The sequence below is a fragment of the Quercus lobata genome, chromosome 3 (assembly GCF_001633185.2).
Source record: "Quercus lobata isolate SW786 chromosome 3, ValleyOak3.0 Primary Assembly, whole genome shotgun sequence".
In the NCBI taxonomy this organism is placed as follows: Eukaryota; Viridiplantae; Streptophyta; class Magnoliopsida; order Fagales; family Fagaceae; genus Quercus; species Quercus lobata.
The window spans coordinates 55,102,141-55,121,646 of record NC_044906.1 but is presented as its reverse complement, the minus strand read 5'-3'; the positions used below and the strand labels follow the sequence as shown (position 1 = coordinate 55,121,646).

The 19,506-nt window shown below is 35.4% G+C and overlaps 2 long non-coding RNA genes across 7 annotated transcripts; both read left to right on the top strand.

Annotated features, from left to right (window-relative positions):
* The first annotated feature begins 34 nt into the window (after positions 1–34).
* LOC115982311 lies at positions 35–3,974 on the top strand. Of its 3 annotated transcripts, none has more exons than XR_004089586.1 (4): positions 35–224; positions 323–609; positions 817–931; positions 3,605–3,974. It is a non-coding gene; the product is annotated as an uncharacterized LOC115982311 (long non-coding RNA). The 3 variants fall into 3 exon arrangements; XR_004089587.1 differs by having other exon boundaries at positions 305–609; XR_004089585.1 differs by lacking the exon at positions 35–224 and having other exon boundaries at positions 253–609.
* Positions 3,975–4,925: 951 nt separating this feature from the next.
* On the top strand, positions 4,926–9,901 carry LOC115982312. 4 transcript variants are annotated; one of them, XR_004089591.1, is made up of 6 exons: positions 4,926–5,146; positions 5,245–5,368; positions 5,472–5,580; positions 5,788–5,902; positions 7,488–7,546; positions 9,547–9,901. It is a non-coding gene; the product is annotated as an uncharacterized LOC115982312 (long non-coding RNA). The 4 variants fall into 4 exon arrangements; XR_004089590.1 differs by lacking the exon at positions 7,488–7,546 and having other exon boundaries at positions 4,927–5,146; positions 5,452–5,580; XR_004089589.1 differs by lacking the exon at positions 7,488–7,546 and having other exon boundaries at positions 4,928–5,146; positions 5,227–5,368.
* Positions 9,902–19,506: the final 9,605 nt, after the last annotated feature.

The following is a 19,506-nucleotide window of genomic DNA, read 5'->3' as shown; positions in this document are numbered from 1 at the left end:
AAAAAAGAAAAGAAAGATTGCTACACGGAGAAAGGAGAAAGAGAGACCGAGAGAAAAGTGAGACAGAAAAATAGAGAGGCAGAGAACGGAGAAGGAGAGAGAGATCGAGAGATCAAAAACTGCAGTTTGCAATCAAGAATGAAAAGATGTCTCTCACTTCCTATTAGATTTTCTGCCATCATCGTAAGCCTCCACTCGCTACCCGACCATCGGAATCACTACTGGTAAGTTCTGTTTTAAATTTAAAAATTTAGGGTTTTGGGTTTTTATTTGGAGAATCAATTGGGTGGTAATTATGATTTAGATTGGTATTTTGGATCAGATTTGGTTTTGATTAAGGGAAGGAGACAAAAAAAAAAAGTTTGCGGCACAGTGGAGATTCGACTGAAACTGAAAGGTCAAGAAGGATTCCCCAAATTTTCTTTTGTTGGATTTATATTTTGGGTTAGAATCCAATCCTACTTTTAATTTTGATTTTAGGTTTTTGAATGTTTTGGTAGATATTTAGATTCCAAAAACAGCGATTGATAGAGATCATAAGGCAGAGAGAGAAACATTTGAGGACTGCCATTACCGCCATTCTGGCCTTCCACAATCATGATTCATCCGGTCTCTCGCTGACTTGCTATCAGCAAGTTTCAATTTTGTAAAACATTTTTTACTTTTTGAGAAAGAAATTGGCGTTAAATATTATTTAGGCTTGGGATTGTTTTTGCTATACGTATTTGGCTGAGATTAAGGTATTTTCATTATTTTGCTTTGATTGTTTTTGCTTAAACCTTATGACTGACTACCTTTTGCTGTTTACATATAAAGAAACCGAAACATTTAGAATCAACATTAAGAGAAAGTTGGTAACTGTAAGTCACGCACAAAGACGAAGAGATGGACAGCGAGAAAGAGGAAACAGAGTATTCCCACCCATTGGCAGGTAAAGCTTTTAAATAAAAATAACAAATTCGGCTTTAAAGTCTAGAATTTGGGTTGGAATCCATTTGAACTAAAGTCTTTTGGTTAGAATCAAATAGTTGCTTTAAGAGATTTATTTTATTTTGGGTATTTGTGTTAGATTTAATTTTGTTTAGGGTTTTTGTTTTTATAAAACATCAATTGACTCAAATTTAAACTTCGCTTTTAAGATAATGTGGTGTTGAAGAACTCGCGTGGCTAACATGTTTTATTCTTTACAAATTCTCATCACAGTTTAAAAAAAATCATGTGGGTTGCATGTTTTGTTCATTAAGAATGATACTGCAGTCCCATGGTTTTTCCTATATTTGCTAGGGATTGACAAGCGATATTTTAATTAGTTCATGCATGTGATTTGTATAGTGTATATTAGGTTATAGTACCATGGTATCTACAGAAAGGAATAGCTCATGAGATTAATGTTCATAGTTTTCCTACTTTTTTTTTTTTTACTTCTTTTATCTTTATGTTTATTGCCTAAATGGTTTCCTTTTTTTGTTGCTGCCAAACCCACATGAAGAAACCGTGTTTGAATGAGACATCTATAACTGATGAATTTTCACCCTGCCAATCCTGTTTTGAATGTACTACCTATTATATGATTTATATCATTATCATATAAAATATGAGTGGGGTGGGGGGTTAAATTGTGCTGCTTCTTATTTGCTAAATGCTTACTCTAAGTTTATACCACATGCATGTTTGAGTCTAGGAAAATCCTTATCCTTTGTTCTGTGTTTTAGGACTATGCATGATTTGTTGTTCTGTTTGAATTTTTTATTAGTTTTTTTTTTTTTTTTGAGGGAAGAGACGAATTTTTTATTAGTTATGTACACAATGCAAGTTAATTTAATTTCTTTGTTTGACTTGATTTCATGTGTTATAATTCAGATCCTCAGACCCACCTTACTAACCAATATTATTGACAAAGTTAGATTATAATGAAAGTTTTTTGTTATGTTCTATAATTTCACAGCTCTAACACAAGAGTTCCTTTTCTCCCCCAACTTGGATCAAGCCACATTGGTTTTTGCTGGACTTAGGAAGAATTTTCTTATATTAAATGGGCATTCAAAAAAACTAGGATGTATATAAAATTTTTTTTTTGAACAAACTTACATTGGAGAGTTGGAGTTGACCATGAAAGGAGACCCATTTCTTGGTCTCTCTCTCTGACTCCTTAGTATATGGCATCTACACTCACTATTTAGTCTGGTTTTTCTTCTCTTCTTCTTCTTTTTCTTCTTCTTCTTCGTCCTTACTTCTTTGTCCCTTTTACAGTTTTTTACTTATGAATCTCTAAGTCGAAGGTTTCTTTTTTCACGTTACAATTTGCTGGATTGCTCCAACTCCATGTGTGGCTCACGTGTTCTAGCCACTAGCTATCACCCACTTCAATATATTTGCTATTTTATTTGTTAATTTTACCATTTCATTAGTGTTTTTAGGACAATAACATTTCATTCGTTTTTTTCCAGTTTCCAAAAAGTGAATTTGACACTTGATGTGGTTTCTTTGTTTGCTAGCAAAACACTTCTTGGTATTTATATCATCATTTTTTGCTCTGTACTCCACTAATTATTTTTTGGAACCAACTTATTTTTACCCCTTCCTATTACTAAAATAATTTTAATTATTGATAGATTTTGTAGCTATCTGAATTCTGGGCTATACATGAACCACTAACAAATGGAGAATCAAGGTTTGATTAGTCGTGGTCCAAACCTTCATTTTCATATTTAAATTTTCACTGAACTGCTGCATTACCTTTTACAATTCAACCCATATTTTCAACGTTTTCTTAGGCTTCGTTTGCAGTATTTCTTTTATCTTTCTCTACTGCAATTTAAAATTGCTATGCTTTTTTTTTTTTTTTTGAGCAATCGAAAATAATGGCTGCAATTATATGGACTGCCCTCTTTGCATTTTCACTAAGAATAGTGAACACCAGTTACAGATCACACGCATGATACAATGCACTTGAAATTCCACTAGACATGAATTGGATCTTACCTTCTATTGTAGGACTTTAAAAGTAGGAAGTAAGGCTACAGCATTTGATGCAACATGAAAAATAGTTTGCAATCTCTGTTCTAATGCTTAAGAGATGTCATTTTTTGGTTTCACATGTTGTGCAAACCAAAAACCAGCTCAGCTAGATGTTGCATAGATCACTATTATCCATAGAAACATCATGCCAAGTTAAATTAAATTAAAGGGAGTAGATATATCATAGTCCAAAGAGAATAAATGCACAGATCACTATTACCCATAGAAATCCTTGGGTAAAGCATAAGTGAAAACCAGATTTCGCTTATACTTGAGCTCACTACCTTTTCTGTTTTAGAGCATTTTGGTTTCTTAAGTTATATTTAAACTTAATTAATCTGTGCCTTGCTACTTTGTGTTTTGTCAGTTGGGCATGAAATATAGATGTGGTTTTGATCTTTGCAATATGTGTTGAGCATGAGAGTTATATCATTTTTGTGAAATGAAAGTTATGTTTTTCTCACCTCTAAGTTTAACTATTTGATCGTCTGGGTGTTTCTTTTAAATATTATTAGATATTATTCTCATATACTTTAAATGAAAACATGACAAATGTTAATGCCTAATTGATTAAAAAAATTTGTAGGTAACTATTGACTGTCATTCACATGGGCAACAAAGCTCTACATCAACTTTGACATTTCAAACAAAGCTCTACATCAACTTTGACATTTCAAAAGTCACAAAGGAAATTATGCCAAAAGGACCTCCTAAAGGATTGGATGGATAACTTTCTTACATAATAGAAAAATAGTTGCTAAAATAGAAGACTTGGATGCATAAAAAATGTTTAAGAATTATGCACCAAGTTCTATTCCTTATACCCTTTTCTTATTTACTTAGTTTTCTGTTTTATTTTAGATTATGAGAGATTTAAATTTCTGTATTTAGGCTATGGTTTTGTAATCTAAGCATCCTAAGATTCTTATATCAACATGAATTTAAGTTTTGTAATATATGTGATTCTTTTTTTTCTTTTTTTTTTGAGAAGATAATATATGTGATTCTAATTTTGAATTCAGTTATAATTGTAGATTGTAATTCATTTGTCTCTGTTAGATTGCCGCACTGTTTAGTGTAGCCTTAATTTGGGAATACAAGATTGATGAAAATTTAGAATGCTGAGTATGCATTTTTATAGGTGCTACATTAAAAAGCTTCTAATTTCAAGTAATGAATCTAAGTCCTAATTTTAAGTATTGAGCTTGATTGTTGACCTTTTAGGTTTATATTATACAAATAACAACTAAAGGCCATGAACAAGGCAAATATTTGGAGTTGAGAAAATCAAAATGCAAACCATTACGAGAGATTGCCAACTTTTGGAAAACTAAATATCAGGAAACCTATTAATCTATTGTGCTTGGTCTTACTTTTTTCCTTTTTTGAAGTCCAAGTTGTTCAAGTATTAGGAAAGCTGTTAATCTGTTAAATAAATAAAAAGGAATAGCATAATGTTAACATATATACAATTTTATCACAGATAGATCAAATTAATTGGTGACATGCAAAGCCAAGATTGTTAATGATAACAACAGATGGGGTATTAATTTTGCGTGTCTTACATGCAACACAAAGGTCAAACCTATCAAAGGAGTTTTATGGTGTGAGTGATGTAAAGGTGAGCCTAAACTATAAAATGATCCCGCGCATTGCGCGGGTTAAACGCTAGTATATATAAAAGCAGAAGATGAGAGAAAATGAGTTCCTATAATTAAGGAAATAATGACAAATAAGAAAAGTCTCTACTTAAAATTAAGACATGTGTAACTTTAAAAAGCGATACATTATATTCTTTCACAACGCTATAACATCGTTTAAATGCAATAAATTATAATTTTTCACTACGTTAAATACTGTTTGAAGCCCTCTTGGTATAAAATAAAACTAACCGGTTAAGACAAAAAAAGGAAAAGAAAGATTGCTACACGGAGAAAGGAGAAAGAGAGACCGAGAGAAAAGTGAGACAGAAAAATAGATAGGCAGAGAACGGAGAAGGAGAGAGAGATCGAGAGATCAAAAACTGCAGTTTGCAATCAAGAATGAAAAGATGTCTCTTACTTCCTGTTAGATTTTCTGCCATCACCGTAAGCCTCCACTCGCTACCCGACCATCGGAATCACTACTGGTAAGTTCTGTATTAAATTTAAAAATTTAGGGTTTTGGGTTTTTATTTGGAGAATCAATTGGGTGTTAATTATGATTTAGATTGGTATTTTGGGTCAGATTTGGTTTTGATTAAGGGATACGAAGATAGAGGAACCAAGCAGAGTTCGTTAGCGTTACAGAGAAAGGGAAGGAGACAAAAAAAAAGTTTGCGGCACAGTGGAGATTCGACTGAAACTGAAAGGTCAAGAAGGATTCCCCAAATTTTCTTTTGTTGGATTTATATTTTGGGTTAGAATCCAATCCTGCTTTTAATTTTGATTTTAGGTTTTTGAATGTTTTGGTAGATATTTAGATTCCAAAAACAGCGATTGATAGAGATCATAAGGCAGAGAGAGAAACATTTGAGGACTGCCATTACCGCCATTCTGGCCTTCCACAATCATGATTCATCCGGTCTCTCGCTGACTTGCTCTCAACAAGTTTCGATTTTGTAAAACATTTTTTACTTTTTGACAAAGAAATTGGCGTTAAATATTATTTAGGCTTGGGATTGTTTTTGCTATATGTATTTGGCTGAGATTAAGGTATTTTCATTATTTTGCTTTGATTGTTTTTGCTTAAACCTTATGACTGACAACCTTTTGCTGTTTACATATAAAGAAACCGAAACATTTAGAATCAACATTAAGAGAAAGTTGGTAACTGTAAGTCATGCACAAAGACGAAGAGATGGACAGCGAGAAAGAGGAAATAGAGTATTCCCACCCATTGGCAGGTAAAGCTTTTAAATAAAAATAACAAATTCGGCTTTAAAGTCTAGAATTTGGGTTGGAATCCGTTTGAACTAAAGTCTTTTGGTTAGAATCAAATAGTTGCTTTAAGAGATTTATTTTATTTTGGGTATTTGTGTTAGATTTAATTTTGTTTAGGGTATTTGTTTTTATAAAACATCAATTGACTCAAATTTAAACTTCGCTTTTAAGATAATGTGGTGTTGAAGAACTCACATGGCTAACATGTTTTATTCTTTACAAATTCTCATCACAGTTTAAAAAAAATCAGGGTTGCATGTTTTGTTCATTAAGAATGATACTGCAGTCCCATGGTTTTTCCTATATTTGCTAGGGATTGACAAGCGATATTTTAATTAGTTCATGCATGTGATTTGTATAGTGTATATTAGGTTATAGTACCATGGTATCTACAGAAAGGAATAGCTCATGAGATTAATGTTCATAGTTTTCCTACTGTTTTTTTTTTTTTTACTTCTTTTATCTTTATGTTTATTGCCTAAATGGTTTCCTTTTTTTGTTGCTGCCAAACCCACATGAAGAAACCATGTTTGAATGAAACATCTATAACTGATGAATTTTCACCCTGCCAATCCTGTTTTGAATGTACCTATTATATGATTTATATCATTATCATATAAAATATGAGTGGGGTGGGGGGTTAAATTGTGCTGCTTCTTATTTGCTAAATGCTTACTATAAGCTTATACCACATGCATGTTTGAGTCTAGGAAAATCCTTATCCTTTGTTCTGTGTTTTAGGACTATGCATGATTTGTTGTTCTGTTTGAATTTTTTATTAGTTTTTTTTTTTTTTTTTTTTTTTGAGGGAAGAGACGAATTTTTTATTAGTTATGTACACAATGCAAGTTAATTTAATTTCTTTGTTTGACTTGATTTCATGTGTTATAATTCAGATCCTCAGACCCACCTTATTAACCAATATTATTGACAAAGTTATATTATAATGAAAGTTTTTTGTTATGTTCTATAATTTCACAGCTCTAACACAAGAGTTCCTTTTCTCCCCCAACTTGGATCAAGCCACATTGGTTTTTGCTGGACTTAGGAAGAATTTTCTTATATTAAATGGGCATTCAAAAAAACTAGGATGTATATAAAAATTTTTTTTGAACAAACTTACATTGGAGAGTTGGAGTTGACCATGAAAGAAGACCCATTTCTTGGTCTCTCTCTCTGACTCCTTAGTATATGGCATCTAGACTCACTATTTAGTCTGGTTTTTCACGTTACAATTTGCTGGATTGCTCCAACTCCACGTGTGGCTCACGTGTTCTAGCCACTAGCTATCACCCACTTCAATATATTTACTATTTTATTTGTTAATTTTACCATTTCATTAGTGTTTTTAGGACAATAACATTTCATTCGTTTTTTTTCCAGTTTCCAAAAAGTGAATTTGACACTTGATATGGTTTCTTTGTTTGCTAGCAAAACACTTCTTGGTATTTATATCATCATTTTTTGCTCTGTACTCCACTAATTATTTTTTGGAACCAACTTATTTTTACCCCCTCCTATTACTAAAATAATTTTAATTCTTGATAGATTTTGTAGCTATCTGAATTCTGGGCTGTACATGAACCACTAACAAATGGAGAATCAAGGTTTGATTAGTCATGGTCCAAACCTTCATTTTCAGATTTAAATTTTCACTGAACTGCTGCATTACCTTTTACAATTCAACCCATATTTTCAACGTTTTCTTAGGCTTCGTTTGCAGTATTTCTTTCATCTTTCTCTACTGCAATTTAAAATTGCTATGCTTTTTTTTTTTTTTGAGCAATCGGAAATAATGGCTGCAATTATATGGACTACCCTCTTTGCATTTTCACTAAGAATAGTGAACACCAGTTACAGATCACACGCATGATACAATGCACTTGAAATTCCACTAGACATGAATTGGATCTTACCTTCTATTGTAGGACTTTAAAAGTAGGAAGTAAGGCTACAACATTTGATGCAACATGAAAAATAGTTTGCAATCTCTGTTCTAATGGTTAAGAGATGTCATTTTTTGGTTTCACATGTTGTGCAAACCAAAAACCAGCTCAGCTAGATGCTGCATAGATCACTATTATCCATAGAAACATCATGCCAAGTTAAATTAAATTAAAGTAAGGGTCATCAAATAGCCCATGACCCATGGGCTGGCCCAGCAACCCGCTAGCCCACCAGGCTAATGGGCAGCCCAGCCGGGTAATATTGAAGCCCGTGGGCAGCCCAGTAGCCCAATGGGACAGGCTATGGGTTGGTTTCTTTACCCATGGGCACCCGGTGGGCCGGCCCGTTAGCCCAGCCCAGTAGATCGACCCGTTAGCCTGACTCATTGCCCAAAATTTATAACAAAATAATTTGGGGGTTGGGTGTGTGAGGGATTGAACTTTAGACATTATAAAAACTTTAAGACTACACACCTAACCACTAAATACTTGGAATGATTGTGATACAATATGCATAATAAATATATATTTTGGTATTAGTCTAGTAACTTTGATTTTTAAAACAAAGTTATTAAGATGATTGTTGCCCTACCTCTGTGCCTCTGGAAAGAAAGTCATTCTTTCCTTTGATAAATTCCAATTCTTTCCTTACAAGTTACAATTATAGAAGAAATTCCTTAAAAAAAAAAAAAAAAAAAAGGCTTACCGTTGGTTGGAAGAAATTCTTTCCTTAATGAGTTTATATTTGATTCTTCATATATTTCCTTTAAGAATTGATATTTTATTCTTCAAATATTTCCTTTAAAAGTTGATATTTAATTCAATGTACTTATTTATTCTTATCAATAAAAGTTAATTAATCTTATTTTAGTACCTTTTTAAGAGGTATGTCTTAGTATTTTTTTTAATAGAATCTTTTTAGTAGATTTAATTGTTCAATTTGATAGTTTGTAATAATATATAATTATAACTTTTTTGGTTAAATTTTTATAACCCCATTGAAGACCTGTTAAAAATGCCCATGGGTAGCCCATTAAACCCACCTCACTGGCCCAGCCCGCTAAAACCCAAATGGGCATTGCCCATGGGTAGGGCCATGGGCTAGGGTTTTTCCATCCAGCCCGACCCGACCCAGCCCATTGACTAGTCAACAGCCCGTTAAGCCCAGCCCATTAGACCCATGGGCCAAGTAAAAACGGGTCGGGCTGGCCCGGCCCGGCCCATTGACGAGGCCTAAATTAAAGGGAGTAGATATATCATAGTCCAAAGAGAATAATTGCACAGATCAATATTACCCATAGAAATCCTTGGGTAAAGCATAAGTGAAAACCAGATTTCGCTTATACTTGAGCTCACTACATTTTCTGTTTTAGAGCATTTTGGTTTCTTAAGTTATATTTAAACTTAATTAATCTGTGCCTTGCTACTTTGTGTTTTGTCAGTTGGGCATGAAATATAGATGTGGTTTTGATCTTTGCAATATGTGTTGAGCATGAGAGTTATATCATTTTTGTGAAATGAAAGTTATGTTTTTCTCACCTCTAAGTTTAACTATTTGATCGTTTGGGTGTTTGTTTTAAATATTATTAGATATTATTCTCATATACTTTAAATGAAAACATGACAAATGTTAATGCCTAATTGATTAAAAAATTTTGTAGGTAACTATTGACTGTCATTCACATGGGCAACAAAGCTCTACATCAACTTTGACATTTCAAAAGTCACAAAGGAAATTATGCCAAAAGGACCTCCTAAAGGATTGGATGGATAACTTTCTTACATAATAGAAAAATAGTTGCTAAAATAGAAGACTTGGATGCATAAAAAATGTTTAAGAATTATGCACCAAGTTCTATTCCTTATACCCTTTTCTTATTTACTTAGTTTTCTGTTTTATTTTAGATTATGAGAGATTTAAATTTCTGTATTTAGGCTATGGTTTTGTAATCTAAGCATCCTAAGATTCTTATATCAACATGAATTTAAGTTTTGTAATATATGTGATTCTAATTTTGAATTCAGTTATAATTGTAGATTGTAATTCATTTGTCTCTGTTAGAGCATTTGTAGCAGAGGTGGTATAAAGCTATAATGCTAAATTTTAGCTCCACAAACTTTAAAATGATGCTCCAGCAGTGGAACTAAATCTATTTTTTTTAGCTTCACTGCTATAGTACACATCTATAAATAGATGTGTACTGTTCATGAGAGCTAAAAAAAACTATTATTTTATTCGGCTAGACTTAAAATAATAAAAAGCTCTCTCTTTTTTCTCAGCAACTCTCGCCTCTCTCTCTCTCTCTCAGTCACTCTCTCTCTCTGTCACTCCGTCAACGGCCCAACGTCACCGGCCTCAGTCATTCCGTCACCGGCCTCAGTCACTCCGTCACAGGCCCAACGACACCGCCTTAGTCACTCCGTCATAGGCCCAACGTCACCGGCCTCAGTCACCCCGTCATCGGCCCAAGCCGACCCAAGCCCCCTGCCTCCAACCCACGCCTCCACCGGCCTCAAGGTCACCACGATCCACGTCTCCGATCCACCGACCCACGCCTCCCAAGCCTCCGATCCACCGCTGCCGCTCATCTCTCTATTCTCTTTGTTGTGATTGAGGCTCTTTTTTTTTTTTAAATGTATTTTCATATGGGTTTGGTAGCTGTGGTGGTGGTGGTTGATTTTGGCTATGGTAGTGGTGGTGGTGGTTGTGGCAGTGGCAGTGGGTTGTGGTTGTCATGACTGGTGGTTTGTGGTGACCGATGGTAATGGGGTTGTGATTGTGGTTGTGGTTTTGTTTTTGTTTTTGTTTTTGTTTTTGGTTTTTTTTTTCTATGTTGTGTTGTGGTTGCCAAAATAGAGTGGTGGTTGTGGCCGGTGGCAGTGGTGGTGGCGGTGGTGGTGGCTGTGGCTGATGGTTGTGGGTGTTTTTTGGGTAGTGTAATATATTATTTTATTGTAAATGATATGTTATTTTATTGTAGAGGATATATTATTTTATTGTGATATTTATATTATTTTATTGTGTTGAAAGCTAAAATAGATCCACTGCTGTAGCATATGTATAGGTATAATAGATAAAGTAACTTTTGGTGGAGCTGAAAAACTAAATTTTTAGCTCCACTGCTGTGGATGCTCTTAGATTGCCGCACTGTTTAGTGCAGCCTTATTTTGGGAATACAAGATTGATGAAAATTGAGAATGCTGAGTATGCATTTTTATAGGTGTTACATTAAAAAGCTTCTAATTTCAAGTAATGAATCTAAGTCCTAATTTTAAGTATTGAGCTTGATTGTTGACCTTTTAGGTTTATATTATACAAATAACAACTAAAGGCCATGAACAAGGCAAATATTTGGAGTTGAGAAAATCAAAATGCAAACCATTACGAGAGATTGCCAACTTTTGGAAAACTAAATATCAGGAAACCTATTAATCTATTGTGCTTGGTCTTACTTTTTTCCTTTTTTGAAGTCCAAGTTGTTCAAGTATTAGGAAAGTTGTTAATCTGTTAAATAAATAAAAAGGAATAGCATAATGTTAACATATATACAATTTTATCACAGATAGATCAAATTAATTGGTGACATGCAAAGCCAAGATTGTTAATGATAACAACAGATGGGGTATTAATTTTGCATGTCTTACATGCAACACAAAGGTCAAACCTATCAAAGGAGTTTTATGGTGTGAGTGATGTAAAGGTGAGCCTAAACTATAAAATGATCCCGCGCATTGCGCGGGTTAAACGCTAGTATAGTTAATGGACAGAGAATTTCTGTAAATTAATACCATAAGAGCTGCATGTATACCAATGCGAAGCACCATAATACCAATTTCTTTGAGTTAGTAAATCCACTGCCTCAAAATTCCAGCATTGGTGAATGCACACTCATCACCAATGAACTTGTAGTTACCTCTTGCAGTAAAGGTTGTACTAGGTCATTGTGTTTATTTGTACAACTGGTAGTTAAAGCATTGAAACAACCATAGCCAAAGGAAATGAAGGAAAATCAAATATGTTAGGCTCTATTAAAGAATTATCAAATCTATGAATTTCAAATGCGAGATTATTGTAGGTGGTTAGAGAAACTAAATCAAAAATGCAGTGAAACAAGATTAATGGCCACCTTTTGACTTCTTTGGAGTTCTGTAAAGTAGGACTCCCCAGTTCAGTCACTCAAGATTCTACATTCTCAAATTTGGTGAATGGATTCTTGAGGAGATCATCCAAAAGTCACTGTGCTAAGGTTGTAAGATATGGAAGTTCTTGAGTTGTGATATGTTAACCTCTTTTTTATTTTAGTGAAGACATGTGACCAATCTTAATCTGAACTAAAGGATTCATGGCATTGAGGCATTAAATTCAGCAAGTTGATAATCTCAAATTCAAGTTAGGAGCAATCTATAATGCTTAGCCAGAGGTGAGGTAGTAACAGGTTAGGAAAACTAAAAGGGGTTCTCAGCTTAAATTTTTTCTCTTGTGTGTGTGTTTTCAAATTTCAAATCCTGATGAATTGGTTGGAGTTCTCCTTGCATTGATACCAAAAAATTTAGTTCAGAGTTAAACTCAAAATTCTTTGTATATTTGGAGATATATCTGGTCAAATTGTAACTGTGAAAAATTATGTGATTTTCACTTTTTTTTTTACATTGCAAAAGTTTAATCTCTGCCAATTCTGGAAAAAAATATATTTATTTTTCAATGACAACAAAACATGGTTTTGCACAGTATGTACTGATTTTTAATTTTTTTTTAAATGCTTTATGCACAAACTATTCAGTCACAAAAACTATTGACTGCAAAAGATTCTCAAACTTTTGCCTGCTATTAGAGAACAAAATTAACCGAGTCTGAGTTGTGTTCTAAATTCTCTTCTTCTGTTTTGATCTTCTTCTTTTTCTCTCTTTTTTAACCCGCACCACACGAAAAACAGAGAGAAAAAAGGGGGAGGGGTGGGGGAGAACAAGAAAGATGATGTCCAATTTGTAAATATTGACTTTATTACTCCATGGTTGAGCTCATGCATCAACATGATGGAACCCTGTTGAACACAATTATCTCATGCCTCTTCTAAAAAAAATAGCATCTCTTTTTCTCCAAGTCAAATATTTAAGCAGACAGCCACCATTTTCAAAATTCAAATATCTAGCAATCTTCAAATCACAGCATTTGATTCAGTTTGGAATCTTTTGATCCGAGAAGAACTTGTTGATGGATGGCATGATCTGCGAGGATCTATTGCATACGAACTTCCTGACAGCATATTATGAATATTTCTAACCCTCTTCGAAGTTGTCAAGCACTCCTGCAGTTCTGTGCTCATTGGTAAACCTGATAGCATATTCAAATTTGGATATGTTAAACTATTGTGGAAACTTTTTTCCTTTTTCTTTCCTATGGAAATTTTTTTTGTGCTGTCCAACTTATCTTGCAAGATGAATCCCTGCAGATGCAGTGTTGTATCTTGACAAGAGTCTTGTAACTCAGTGTCGTTACTTGGTCTCCTTTATAAGGAGAACTAAGGTTCAAATTCCACCTTACCCACTTGTTGTGACAATTAAATAATAATAAAAATAACTATAAGACACTTCTACGGGGGGCATCTAATCAAATACAAGTAATTCACAAGGACTTTGAAAGTTCAAAAACGTGTATAAACACCTTTGAACGTTTAGACTCCCAAAATACAACTTAACCAATTCAAGCAATATGTCAAACAACTAGTGTGCAGAAACTTAACATATGCTAAAATATGGAATTGGTAAAAACTATCTAAGCCAAAACAAAATATAATCCACAGCAGATAATAAAAAGGCAAAGATAGAGAGGAAGGAAGATGCAAACACAAAGACAACACGCGATGTGTTATCGAAGAGGAAACCGAAACCCTCGACGTAAAACCTCTCCGCCGCCCTCCAAGCGGTAAACAATCCACTAGAAAATACAGTTGGGATACATGGACAGCAATAGACCCTCCAAGCCTAATCTACCCAGTGCACCTAAGCCCTCGAAGCTTCTTGCTCCAATGAGGTTGCGCCGAACCTTTTTCTTTTCTAGCTTTCCGGATTTCGCTACTAGACCGTAGCATCAACCAATGAAGATTGGTTCCTTCCTAACTGCTTCCCAGAAATCCAAACAGCTGTCTCACAGTGATGATAATGGTGAGAACCAGGTTTGGTATAATGCCTCTCAAGGATTTGACAATGGAGAGGAAGAGAGTTGAGGAATTTGAAGAAACTTTAATGTATAGATTGTGGGTGAATCAATCTGGTTTTTCTTTAGGGTTTCTCTCTCAAAATTCTCTCTGGAAGCTCTCTCACAATCGTGGGTAAAAGGGGTATTTATACTGGAGTGGAAGAGGAATGTGAAACGTCAGGTTTTACAAAACAGGGGTGGCTCGCGGCTTGACCTCGCGGCTTGACTAAGTCGCGAGATCCAGTCGCGAGATAACCGTATGGCAAGTTGTCCTGTTTTGTCCTATAGTGCTCCAGCTTGCATGACTGTTCACCTTCCAGCATGCTTGGCACGTGTGCTGCTTCTGGCGGCTTGCAGCCGCGAGTCACCCGGGAGTCCCAGCCGCGAGTCTCTATTTTCTTGCACACTCTTGAGCAATCTTCACTCTCTCTCACTCACTACCCTTACATCAGACCCACCTAAATATAGGGTTACTAAATGCTGAATTACAAGCAAATTTGGCACGGAATAAAGCCAATTAGATGGTTGAATAAATTCAACCTTACAATCTCCCCCTTTGGCTATTCCGTGACAAAACCCTAAAACAGACTCTAGACTTAACATGTGAGTTGGGAACAGTTGAACAAAACTCACTCACACCTAACTCTATAAGCTGTGAAGCACTTGAATCATATGAACATAATACTCCTGAAACACAACAATACACCATGATCATTGTAAGCAGAAAACTATAAAATGCATATGAAACAGGCAATATGTGATCAAGCAAAGATGGAGTTAAGAAACAAACCATGGCTTGATCAACCAAGTGAACACCACAAAGTAGTGATCACAGTGCTCATTCACACTTGGAATGAACACAAGGACATACAAGTTAACAAGTACAAGGCAGGACACTTGTATGTTCAACACTCAACCAATGCATAGTACACAAGGTATATGCATCTAGGAACAATCCTACAAGGGCACAAGAGTGACAGTACATAAACCAAAATGCAGGACATTTAGATTAAAGTACTGATTTCAACATAGCATAAAGGCTGCAATAAGCAAGGTACAAACCATAAAGCCTACAAAGTATGCATAAAACATTAACCTTAAAAGCTTACAAAAGCACATGGGTACAAAGCACAAAACATCCTGAATAGCATCATCAAAATATATTAAAGTTTAAACCAAGAGTATAAGTTAAGAGTTAGAAACAACTATACACCAAAAACACAGTGTATCAAACTCATAAAAACACTAAAAGTACCCAAAACATAAACATATATAAACAAAGTCTCTGAATTTGACAACTCCCCCTCAACACATTACTCCCCCTTAAGAGCTGCTTTTCTGCTTCTCAATCATCAATGTCATTATCAACAGAAAGAAACATCTCCCCCTTTTTGACAGGAATGGCCAAAGGGTCACTGTTCAGGCTGAGTAGTGAAGCTGTCAAGTTTTGCAGACAAAACATCAATCTGGTCCTGCATGGCTCTCATCCTCTCAGAGTGCTCAGTCTGGACTTCTCTGATCCCATCAAGTCGTTCCAGAATGATTTGGAAAGCATCTGGAGGTGTATCTGAAGAAGTTGATGCTCTAGGTCTTTTGCCACTCCTCTTGGGTGTTGAGGTTGATGCATGCCCTGCTGCCTCTGCTTCAGTCTCCATTGGGACACCCTCTCCTTCATCACCTTCATCTTCTTCTCCTGGAAGCCTAACACTTATCCTTTTGCAGGTAAGCTTGTTAATTGTAGAAGGTGTGGACATGGGACTGATGTCTTAAGGGATTGGAACACCCTTCCTTCTAAAAATCCTCATTAGCAAACTGGGAAAGATCAATTTTGGCCCAGAGGTTGTTCTTGTCTCATCCACAATGGTATCATATATGTGGGAACTTATGTCAATGAAATTCTTTTCTTTGAGATCCATCAGAAAAATTGCTCTAACACAGTTGATTGTAGTCAACTTCTTTATGGGATAGAGGTTAAATATCATGATTATTGTTAGACACCTCATGTCCACTGGAAAGGCAGTGGTATTCAAACATTTCCCTTCCCTCTGCCCACCTATCCTTTGTTGAACTGTTTCAATAGAAACACTCCTATCCTTGTAATTGATAAATTCCTCATCTTCTAATCCTTCAAACCCTAGTACATCATCTATGACATGTGCATCCAAAATGAATTCTTTACCTCTAACCTAGCAACTTAACTCATTCTCCTTTATCACAGCATTTGAGTAAAATTCCCTAATCAGGGGTTCACACACTACAGGGAAATCACTCAGAAGCTTTTCCCATCCTCTTCCTTCAAAACAGTTGGGGATAAAGGTTTGTCTTAAGTCCTCCAAATCTACAAATCTTTCTTGAATAATTCCTGCTTTCAAGAAGTTATCCTTGTATCTCTCAAAGTGATGAACTGACCTAAACAGTTTAGAATCCATTTTCAATCTTTTGTCAGCCTTCTTTGCAGGAGTTTTCTTCTTCGGAGGTGAGGGAGCCATCTGTGAACAATCAGAAGAGGCCATAACAGCATAGAACAATATATGTGCAGAACTAGTCAGTACCATGTAGTTAACAAAAAGATTTCATCCATACAAATGAACTTTGAACATTTAAACATAAGCTACTTAGATCAATCACATGGATAAACAAGCCTAAGATAGGAAACACATATTAAAAACATCAGATATAGAAACTATCCTAAAGGCAGATATATGACAATGAGACAAATAATGGAAAATGATATGGCTCATAAACAGCATTGTGAAACTAACAGATGCACCCAATGGATTTACACAATAGAGCATGCACATTCAGCACAGTAAAACTCACAACCTCAAACAGAACAATTTGAAACATCTCAACAGCTCAGGTTCAAATAATTAAAAGAAACACTTAGTACAGCACAAGATGAAGAGCAAAAAGGAAACAACTAAGACCAAATCAATTTCTAGCAATAGTATCCGCAGGCTAAGTGTGAACAAAGAGCAATATCCGAAACACAAACCCATCTCTAAAATATAAACAGATGCGAAAATCAAAGGGAAAAACACAAAATCAAGTAGAAATGAGTTCAAAACTGAAAACCCATACCTGAGACTTGAAGAATTTGAGCAGAAAATATGCAACAATGGAGATTGGAGATGGGAGCACGGAGTGTTTGGGAGGGAGGGAGATAGTTTAGAGAGAAGATGAACAGTCACAAATGTTCGAGGGAAAACTGAAAAAGTTTAAAAACTGCTCCTATTTCAACCAAACACGTGTTTTTCGCGACTTGATTAAGTCGCCACACAGTCGCCAGTTCAAGCCGCCAAGACACTCAAAGACAAAAATTTGAAAAATTCTTCTAAGTGTTTTTCGCGACTGGAAGGTCTACCCGCAAGTGAGTCGCGAGCTGAGCTGTGAAAATCTCTGAGTAAACTACGCGACTGGACCTTCCACTCGCGAACAAGTCGCCAAAAATGACCCGCGAAGACGCGATTGAGGCACGCGACTTGACATACCCGCGACTGAGCCGCCAAAACAAGGCAAAACTAGATTTTTGAAATTTTCAGATTTTTCAAACAAAATACTTTCCAAAAACATCTAAAACACTCAAAAATCTTTTTGTGCTTGATTTAACAAAGATTGAGCATGTGAAAACACATTTCATCAAGTACAATCACACAAATGAATATGGCATTTATTGAACATAAATTTGTGTGTTGTGTGTGGATATCAACAATGAGATAGACTTTAGTCTAATGTGAAGTTTCAATGATCAATTCAACCAAGACATACACAATTAGCACTAGATCATGTGACCCATCTCAATTATAGAAATATGTATATATGACCTCCTACAAAACTTGATAACATTAATTTGGAGCTTTACATTTGACTCCACTTTCAATCATAACATTTGATCTTTTTGATCTTTTGAGTCAATCACCTCTCATTGTGAGAGTGATATTTGATATTTCACTTTAATGAACAAGCCTTTAGCTTTTTGAATAAACATTCACTTTAATATAAGGTCGCTTACCCTTTTTCCTAGTCAAATACTAGAATGTGCGACAAGCTTTTGCAGCTCAATATCTCTTTTCATTTGGAGATTTACATTTGGTGAGCTCTTTTTAGCAAAACAAAAATAAAGAGTGGGAAGATATATAGACACAAGTCTATGCATGTCTCAAGATCAACAAAACCATTCACTAATCATTCATGACAAGTTTGAAGATCTATTTACAACAATCACAAAGATTTCAAGATTTCTCCCACAGAGATATGAGTGCAAAGAAACAAGCAATGCTCGAAAATGCACAAAGCCATTAGCACAAAGGTACAAGGCAAAACAAGTTTTGAGACAAAAAACTCAACAAAGTTAATTAAGCTTTTTGATTTTCTAATTTTTTATGTGATTTTTGGATTTTTGACACAAAAAGCACAAAGATTGTTTAAAACAAAATTAAAAATATGCACAAGTAGACAAGCAAACAACCGACAGCAAAAAAACAGCAAGTAAAACAAGCAAACATTGTCACAAAGCATAGGAAGTATTAATGCATGGACATGTTGTAATGCTTATGCATGAGTACCCTTTTTCACCCACACGTCACTTGCGTTTGGGGTGATTTCCTTATAGGATTGGGTACGGGAGTTAGGGCTTTCAAACCTTCGTGAGAAGCTTTCCAAGCAGTTGGTGAATGCACCAATCATCTTCATCACGTTCATCATTCCGGGATCACCATTCTGATCTCTAGATTGATCACCTGCCCAAATTCTTCTATCATTTCTAGGTCCTCCTGACCTTTGAGGAGTTGCACTATTCTTTGCTCTCAGCTTTTGGCAATTTGGTCGAGTATGCCCTTGAAGTCCGCAATAATGACACACATAAGTTGCTCTAGGACCTCTTTGTGGTCGTGGGCGTGACTTGGCACGAGATTCAGACCTGCCCACAGATTGATTACGGGGATTCAGCATCCGTTGGTTCACCACATTCTTCTTCTCCTCCACCTCGAGCTTCTCACCAGTAAGGTCAGCTATAACTGGATCTTTGGCCTTTACAAACTTCACTTCTTTAGTGACATTTCCAGATGAACTACTTCCTCCGGTATATCCCAATCCGGATTTGTCTGAAAAGCTCTTTTGAGATGAGATAACATCATCTAGCTTCTTGGTGGTGACCCTCTCTATTTTAGCATTTGCTTGCACAACCTCATTCTCAAGAAATCTCACTTTTGTGTAAGTTTCGGACAACTCACCATTCAGTGTTTCTATCTCACATTTGGCCTCCCTATATCGGATTAGGAGACTTTTGTAGTCCTCCTCAGCCTTCTTCATTTTTCTCACAGCAGCCTTGGCCACCCTTGTGTACTCACCCGACTTCTCCAAGAGTGAGTTATAATTCTCTTGAAGATTTGCTGTGCTTTCATCTTCTTCAGCATCTGATTCTTCA